Below are 9,902 nucleotides of genomic sequence, written 5' to 3'. Positions count from 1 at the left end.
CATTTTCCATGATCCTCTCATTACTCTTTGTGTTCTCTCTCTCTCTCTTCCTCTCCTCTCCTCCCCCTCTTCTCTCGCTCTCTTCATCTCTCTCTCTTCCCAGTTCTTTATCTGTGTGGAGTGAGTGCAGCTGGACTTGGAGGGAGAGGGAGAGACAGAAATAGCTGAGGGCGTGCAGGCCGGGCCCTGACCACTGGCATGTATAAGGAAGCAGCAGCCTCCATTCCGCTGGACAGGGTATGGTTGAGAAACACTAAAGAGCACCTAGTCAGCGGCACACATGCAAGTATACAGCCCTTCCCCACCATCTGCTATTCCGGGCCTCGCTGCCACGGTGGTAGTTCTACTCAGCAACCACATAAATAGAGAGTGTTGTAAATGTTGTAATGTTGTAAAACATTAAGAGGAGAGAGGGTTGTAGAACTGTACTGTATTTATTGCTCGTGTTTATAATCTTCTTCTCAGTGAAAGAAGTAGTCGTAACAGCACGAATTTCCCGAAATAACATTATTTTCACAATTCACATTAAATACACAGGCAGGTATTGGTGCACGTTTAGCTGGTGACACTTCATGCTGAAAAACAGTTATTTGGAGGATGCTTTGTCATAGACAATTAGCTAAACATATTCATCTTCTTTTTTTTCTTTTTTTTTACTTCACAACGCCATGTGGAGCAGTTTGGGTCGCGGGTAGACATGACTTCACCTCAGATGTCAGATGTTCCACAGAGGTTAATGCGTTATGCTGATGCAAAGCTGCCCAAAGTGTTTATGACAGCCCCGTCTCCTCCCTTCAGCCAAGGCCTTGTTTGGGTCGTATTCATCAAGGCACACCATCAAAACATTGTGCAACAGAAAATGTGCATTTGTAATTGGACAGGTGCAGATAGTCCCTCCCGGTTTCAGTTCAGTTTCTTCTGTTTGTTGCCAGATGAATATGACCCTGGTGTTTTGTAATGTCTAATTAAATCCTAGCTACCTGATAAGTGGAGACATAACAACCCTGTGAGATGACTCAGGCCTTCTTAACCCACACAGACATACAGACATTGCTTATTTTGTACCAAAATGAGACACAATACTGAGATGCCAAGAACGATGAGCAACTCGTTAGGTACAGTCAGCATATCTGCCTTGTGTGTAATATCAGATTACTATAATTGTTGTCTTACCTTGCACCCAGACAATGGTGCAATGGTGTCAAATAAGGGGCTGATCTGAGAAATGGTGACCACAAAATGGTGATCTTTTGAAAGACATTCACATTACAAAATATATATATATTTGCAACATCCCTCATTTAAATAGTTTACTCCTCTAATGTGTCCTGCACTAGTGGTCCCATAGTCCCAACAGGTGAGCTGTCTAAAGTAAGTTCTTTAGGCGCCACCTGGTGGGAAAGTTTGGACTACAATGAAAAGCACCTTTTGTCAACTTGACTTGTCTTCGGTCTCCAGTTTATGTTTCGTGAGTAGCTTGAAAAACTTTGGCTGAAATAATCTTGAATATGACTATTTCTGAGGAACTGTGAGAAGTTCATTCCAACAGAAATTCTTCTACAAATCAGCTAAGACAAAAAATGAAATTAGCAGTCAACTAGGAAAGCATTCAAGGATTAAAGGATCCTTATAAGATTGGTTTATAAGATTCTACAATTTAAAGAAGATTCTTTAGCAAAATGCTGGAAAGTGTTCTGGGGCTAAAGTCCATATTAATTTGGAAATGAATGATAGAGCCTTCTCTAGATGGTCCAAAGAGCCAGTCAAAATGGTTATATGGTTGCGCAAATTGCTGTGGCTAAGAGCAAAGTTCTAGGCTAGGAAGGTTTTAGCATGGAAGATTATATTAAAGAAAATCTCTAATAATTATGTTTAAATCTCAACAACAACAAAAAATATGCAAACCTGCACAAATAACTACAACCAAACATCTTTCTCTCTCTCTCTCTCTTGAACTTGAATTAACAGTATTGCTGCAAATACCAATAGATGACAACGGTGTGTCCGGTAAAGTTACAATATATGACTTTAAGCAGCTAGTGCTGAAATAAAGAAATGTGTCACCTTAGCGTTTCATGATGAGATTTCCTGAGGTAAATTTTGAACATTTGTTGGCAGGCAGTGTGAGAGGAGTAGATAGTGTATACCTCTCCCTCTCTGTCAGCCTCGCCATCTGCATGATAACAAATGAGCCTTTTCCTTTTCGTTGCATCTCCGCCTGCCACATGGGTTAACAGGAAATCTCTGGCAAGAGAAAGCAGGAGACTGGCACTGGCAGTAATTTAAGGTAGTGTTAAAATAAAGCTTTGTGTGTGTGTGTGTGTGTGTGTGTGTGTTGTGTGTGTGTGTGTGTGTGTGTGTGTGTGTGTGGTGTGTGTGTGTGTGTGTGGTGTGTGTGTGTGTGTGTGTGTGTGTGTGTGTGTGTGTGTTGTGTGTGTGTGTGTGTGAGAGGGCGAGCGAGGAGACATATATGCAATACACCTGCAGCCATAAACACAGAGGGGCAGTGTTATCTTAGTTCACAGTTTTGAATCTGCTTTCTCCAGACATCCCAGTTATCATCAAACACTTGTCAGGAGCTGTCAGAAGATTTTACTTCCGAACTTGCTATTTCTGCTTATCATGTTGGACCTAGTTACTGACACAGCATGATGGTCTATAGTTTGATTGACATGTAGTTCTTGACAATAGAATGTAGTCCTTGATAATAGAAGCTAACAGTGTTCCAGAAGTTGATACTTGAGTAAAACACAATGCAGCCCTGTGACACTCGGGGCTGCAAAAGTCTCACAAAGCACAGCCTGTGCTGCACAGGACAAAATACACAGGCAGGGTGATCTCCCATGCAAGCAAGCTTAAGTGGGCGAGAGGCCGGGATTCACACAGTGATGTGCCCGGTAATGAAGAGATAGCTAATGAACGTAGTATTAATTTGGTCATGTGACACACAGAGACAGGCCCCTGATGTATGCAGTATCTCTCAACCATGGGTGTACATCTTGTGGATGTATTTATTGTCAACCTACCTTTGTTTCTCAGCAACAATTTTGACAACCATCCAACACCCGCACCGCACCAGCTATAATAACGGGGGGGGGGGGGGGGGGCTACCCTGCCATCACATCATCTGGCTCGAGATGAGGCCTTTAAAGGCAGTTAAAGCAACAGAGCACATAGACATTGGACCCACTGTGCTTCTGTTGATCTAAATCCATGTGAATAAAGTTGATGGTTGTCAAAGAAACATAGATCTAAAATCAAAAGAAACTACAGTTTCATGTGTATCTTGGTAAGATTAAAATTAGAACTAACTGGTTGAGGGCCATGGCTGGACTGGCATTTGGCAGGATTGGAAGTTACAGAGACAGTAACATATAACCTACTGTGCCATGGATATTTTTTTGACATAACATAGGAGTGGTTGATTCTCTTTTTACGTTATAATTATGTTCAATCTGTTTTTGGTTGGCACTTAAAAGGAGTGTGTAATTTCACAGATCCATCTCTTTAATAGACTATCAATGTTCACGCCCTGGCCTTAGTTATTTTTGTTTTCTTTATTATTTTAGGTCAGGTGTGACATGGGGATGTTTGTGTTTGTCTCGTCTTGGGTGGTTGTATTATCTAGGGGGTTTTGTAGAGTTCATGGGATTGTGTTCAGTGTAGGTGTTCATGTAAGTCTATGGTTGCCTGAGTGGTTCTCAATCGAGACAGCTATCATCGTTGTCTCTGATTGGGAGCCATATTTAAGGCAGCCATAGGCATTAGGCAGGTTGTGGGTAATTGTCTATGTCTATGTTGCATGTGTGCACGTAGTTTGTATAGCTTCACGATCGTTTTTGTATTAGTTTGTCAGTTATTCTTCAGTTTTCGTCTTTGTTATATTAAAAGAAGATGTATTATCATCACGCTGCGCCTTGGTCCACTCTTTCACGTAAGACGATCGTGACAGAATTACCCACCATACAAGACAAGTAGCGTGAATAAGCAGCAGCAGGAGGCAGCGCACACGGGATTCTTGGACTTGGGAAGAAATACTGGACGGTAGGGACCTTGGGCAAACCGGGAGAATATCGCCTCCTCGTGAAGAGCTGGAGGCAGCTAAAGCCGAGAGGAGGCGATATGAGGAGGCAGCACGGAAGCGAGGCTGGAAGCCTGAGAGTCAAACCCAAAAATGTCTTGGGGGGTGGCTACAAGGGAGTGTGGCGAAGTCAGGTAGGAGACCTGCGCCAACTCCCCGTGCTTACCGTGGGAAGCGAGAGTACGGGCAGACCCGTGTTTGCGCGTAGACGCGCACGGTGTCTCCTGTACGTGTGCATAGCCCGGGTGCGGTACATTCCAGCTCCTCGTATCGGCCGGGCTAGATTGGGCATTGAGCCAGGTGCCATGAAGCCGGCTCAACGCGTCTGGTCTCCAGTGCGTCTCCTCGGGCCGGCATACATGGCACCAGCCTTATGCATGGTGTCCCCGGTTAGCCAACACAGCCCAGTGCGGGTTATTCACCCTCCCCGCACTGGTCGGGCTACGGGGAGATTCAACCAGGTAAGGTTGGGCAAGCTCGGTGCTCAAGGGAGCCAGTACGCCTGCACGGTCCGGTATATCCGGCGCCACCCTCCGCCCCAGCCCAGTACACCAGTGCCAACAACGCAAAGCCCAGGCTCCAGTTGTGCTCCAGAGCCCTGTTCCTCTCCACGCCACTCGTCCTGTGGTGCGTGTCTCCAGCCCAGTACCACCAGTTCCGGCACCACGCACCAAGCCTCATGTGTGTCTCCAGAGTCCTGTGCGTCCTGTTGCTGCTCCCCGACTAGCCTTGAGGTGCGTGTCCTTATGCCCGGTACCTCCAGTTCCGGCCACACGCACCAGGCATCTGTGCGCTCAGCCGGCCAGAGTCTGCCGTCTGCCAGCGCCGTTGCGCTGTCGTCTGCCCAGCGTCGCCTGCACTGCCCGTCTGCCCAACGCCGTCTGAGCTGTCCGTCTGCCAAGCGCCGCCTGCGCTGCCCGTCTGCCCAGCACCGTCTGAGCTGCCCGTCTGTCTTGAGCCTTCAAAGCCGCCCGTCTGTCCTGAGCCTTCAGAGCCGCCCGCCAGTCAGGAGCGCGCTAGAGCCGCCGCCAGTCAGAGCCGCCAGAGCCGCCCGCCAGTTCAGGAACTGCCAGAGCCGCCCGCCATCAGGAGTAGCCAGAGCGCCGCCAAGTCAGGAGCAGCCAGAGCCGCCGCCAGTCAGGAGCAGCCAGAGCCACCGCCAGAGCCGCCCGCCAGCAGGAGCTGCCAGAGCCGCCGCCGCCAGGAGCTGCCAGAAGCCGCCCCCCAGCCAGGAGCTGCCAGAGCCGCCGCCAGCCAGGATCTGCCAGAGCCGCCCGCCAGCCAGGATCTGCCAGACGCCCGCCAGCCAGGATCTGCCAGAGCCGCCGCCAGCCAGATCTGCCAGAGCCGCCCGCAGCCAGGATCTACCAGAGCCGTCCGCCAGCCCAGGATTGCCTGACGTCCGCCAGTCATGAGCTGCCTCAGTCATGAGCTGCCCTCAGTCAGGAGCTGCCCCTAGTCCGGAGCTGCCCCTCAGTCGGGAGCTGCCCTCAGTCCGGAGCTGCCCCTCCGTCCAGTGGCGCCTCTAGGATGGTTTCAGTCCAGGACTCGTGAAGGGTCGCCGCTCCAGAGGCGCCACCAAAGCGGGTAGTGACTATGGTGAAGTGGGGGCCACGTCCGCGCACCGCGAGCCGCGCCGTAAGAAGGCCACCCGGACCCTCCCCTCTGTGTCAGGTTTTGCGGCAGAGTCTGCACCTTGGGGGGGGGGGGTACTGTCACGCCTGGCCTTAGTTATCTTTGTTTTTCTTTATTATTTTTAGGTCAGGTGTGACATGGGGGATTGTTTTGTGTGTTTGTCTCCGTTTGGTGGAGGTTGTATTATAGGGGTTTTGTAGAGTTTCTGGGATTGTTGTTCAGTCTAGTGTTCATGTAAGTCTATGGTTGCCTTGAGTGGTTCTCAATCAGAGACAGCTGTCTATCGTTGTCTCTGATTGGGAGCCATATTTAAGGCAGCCAATAGGCATTAGGCAGGTTATGGGTAATTGTCTATGTCATGTTGCATGTGTGCACGTAGTTTTTGTAATAGCTTTCACGATCGTTTTTTTGTTATTAGTTTGTCAGTGTTTCTTCAGTTTTCGTCTTCGTTATATTAAAAGAAGATGTTATTCATATCACGCTGCGCCTTGGTCCACTCTTTCACGTAAAGACGATTGTGAACATAATGTAAAAGTAATTGCTAAAACGCCCACCTCCTCTGCCTTGGAAGATGCTTCTGCTTGCTTGGGTACATCTAAAACATATACAACAAGGGGTTTTGCTGTTTCATGTTTTGGTAATGTTTTCTCAAGCAATGTGCCCAACAAGAAATATTGAAAGTAAGGCTAGGTCATTGGATTGAGATTGACATCCACTGGAATGAGGAAGTGAGCCTGATTCCCAACCCCGAAACACTGAGAGAGGGAAATGTAATAATAAAATGCCCTTCTAGTTATACATCACCTTGCTGGCAAAATCCTTGGCTAAACGGGATACCTCCATTCATGACAGCAAGTGATACTGAAGGTTAATAAGATACTTTATTTATCAGTTGTACACAAGGTTTTCCCCAACCCCTCCGAAGACACACAATACAGTGGGGAAGAACAAAGTATTTGATACACTGCCGATTTTGCAGGTTTTCCTACTTACAAAGCATGTAGAGGTCTGTAATTTTTATCATAGGTACACTTCAACTATGAGAGACGAATCTAAAACAAAATCCAGAAAATCACATTGTATGATTTTTAAGTAATTAATTTGCATTTTATTGCATGACATAAGTATTTGATACATCAGAAAAGCAGACTTAATATTTGGTACAGAAACCTTTGTTTGCAATTACAGAGATCATACGTTTCCTGTAAGTTCTTGGACTAGGTTTGCACACACTGCAGCAGGATTTTGGCCCACTCCTCCCTACAGATTCTCTCAGATCCTTCAGGTTTCGGGGCTGTCGCTGGAAATACGGACTTTCAGCCTCCCCTCAAAGATTTTCTATTGGGTTCAGGTCTGGAGACTGGCTAGGCCACTCCAGGACCTTGAATGCTTCTTACGGAGCCACTCCTTAGTTTGCCATGGCTGTGTGTTCGTGTCGTTTGTCATGCTGGAACCCAGCCGACCCATCTTCAATGCTCTTTACGGAGGAAGGGAGGTGTTGTGCCAAGATCTCGTGATACAATGGCCCATCCATCCTCCCCTCAATACGTGCATCATCCTGTCCCCTTTGCAGAAAAGCATCCCAAAAAATGATGTTTCCACCCTCCATGCTTCACGGTTGGGGATGGTGTCTTGGGGTTTGTACTCATCTTCTTTCTTCCTCAAACCATGGCGAGTGGAGTTTAGACCAAAAAAGCTCTATTTTTGTCTCATCAAGACCACATGACCTTCTCCCATTTCCTCCTCTCGGATCATCCAGATGGTCATTGGCAAACTTTCAGACGGGCCTGGACAGGCGCTGCTTGAGCAGGGGACTTGCGTGCGCTGCAGGATTTTAATTCCATGACGGCGTAGTGTGTTACTAATGTTTTTTTTGAGACTGTGGTCCCAGCTTCTTTCAGGTCATTGGACAGGAACTGCCGTGTAGTTTTGAGCTGATCCCTCACCCTTCCTCATGATCATTGGATGCCCCACGAGGTGAGATCTTGCATGGAGCCCCCAGGCCGAGGGTGATTGACCGTCATCTTGAACTTCTTCCTTTTTTTCTAATAATTCTGCGCCAACAGTTTGCCTTCTCACCAAGCTGCTTGCCTATTGTCCTGTAGCCCATCCCAGCCCTTGTGCGCAGTCTACAATTTTATCCCGTGATGTCCTTACACAAGCTCTCTGTCTTGGCCATTGTGGGAGAGGTTGGAGTCTGTTTGATTGAGTGTGGTGGACAAGGTTCCTTTTATACAGGTACGAGTTGCAAAACAGGTGCAAGTTTAATACAGGTTAATGAAGTGGAGAACAAGGAGGCTTCTTAAAGAAAACCTAAAAGGTTTTTCCTTTTTGGTGGAAAAGAAAGCCCGGTCTTTTACTGGTTTGGTAAAAAGGGTGGAATTCAAAATACTTTTATGTCATGCAATAAAATGCAAATTAATTATTTAAAAATCATACAATGTGATTTTCTGGATTTTTGTTTTAGATTCCGTCTCTCACAGTTGAAGTGTACCTATGATAAAAATTACAGACCTCTACATGCTTTGTAAGTAGGAAAACCTGCAAAATCGGCAGTGTATCAAATACTTGTTCTCCCCACTGTATATACCAGAGGCAGCCGTTTAAAATTAAGGAGGATGATTTTTTCCCTTCTCATGAGCATGGCCTTATTTCTATTACACCATATTGGATGACTGTCATTCATATTCCATTCACCCAGTTCAATGTAACAGCGATAGGTTTAGGCGACTACATGATACTCAAACGTTTAACGTAGGTGCACAGGCAGAGAGAAAAACAAGTAATGAAGGTAACAGACAGTGACTCATACAACACGGCCTTGCACACTTCAATGCACCCAGCTGATCTAGGGTGTAATCATTAGACTGACGTTACATTTTGCAACTAAAACAATAGTTTCTATTGGACACACCTAGAGGTCGACCGATTATGATTTTTCAACGCAGATACCGTTCCTGATTATTGGAGGACCAAAAAAAGCCGATACCGATTAAATGACCAATTTTTATATATACAGTATATACTGTATATATATATACTGTATATATATATATATATTTGTAATAATGACAATTTCAACAATACTGAATGAACAATGAACACTTTTATTTAGTCTCAAATAAATAATGAAACATGCTCAATTTGGTTTAAATAATGCAAAAACACAGTGTTGGAGAAGAAAGTAAAAGTGCAATACGTGCCATGTAAAAAAGCTACTGTTTAAGTTCCTTGCTCAGAACATATGGAAGCTGGGTGTTAAATATTCCTAGTTCTTCAATATTCACGGTTAAGAAGTTTTAGGTTATAGTTGTTAAAGGAATTATGACGCGTCGACTATATCTCTCTATACCATTTGTATTTCATATACCTTTGACTATTGGATGTTCTAATAGGCACTTCAGTATTGCCAGCCTAATCTCAGGAGTTGATAGGTTGATAGGCATAAACAGCGCTGTGTGTCAAGCATTACTAAGAGCTGCTGGCAAACACAGTAAAGTTTGAATGAATGCTTACGAGCCTGCTGCTGCCTACCACTGCTCAGTCAGACTGCTCTATCAAATATCAAATAATAGACTTAATTATAGTATAATAAACACAGAAATACGAGCCTTTGGTCATTAATATGGTCAAATCCGGAAACTATCATTTCAAAAACAAAACGTTTATTCTTTCAGTGAAATACCGAACCGGCCCCGGTACACAACTGAGCAAGAGGACAAGTACATTAGAGTGTCTAGTTTGAGTCCTCAACTGGCAGCTTCATTAAATAGTACCTGCAAAACACCAGTCTCAACGTCAACTGTGAAGAGGCGACTTCGGGATGCTCACCTTCTAGGCAGAGTTGCAAAGAAAAATACATATCTCAGACTGGCCTATAAAAAGAAAAGATTAAGATGGGCAAAAGAACACAGACACTGGACAGAGGAACTCTTGCTTGCTCGCTTCGAAGCAAGCAACACTGAAGCATGCATGAGAGCGTCAGCTGTTCCGGGCGACTGTGTGATCACTCTCTCCGTAACCGATGTGAGTAAGACCTTTAAACAGGTCAACATTCACAAGGCCGCAGGGCCAGACGGATTACCAGGACGTGTTCTCCAAGCATGCGGTGACCAACTGGCAGGTGTCTTCACTGACATTTTCAACCTCTCCTTGACTGAGTCTGTAATACCAACATYTTTCAAGC

This window comes from Salvelinus sp. IW2-2015, linkage group LG18 (genome assembly GCF_002910315.2).
Source record: "Salvelinus sp. IW2-2015 linkage group LG18, ASM291031v2, whole genome shotgun sequence".
In the NCBI taxonomy this organism is placed as follows: Eukaryota; Metazoa; Chordata; class Actinopteri; order Salmoniformes; family Salmonidae; genus Salvelinus; species Salvelinus sp. IW2-2015.
Note: the sequence above shows the minus strand (reverse complement) of the source record.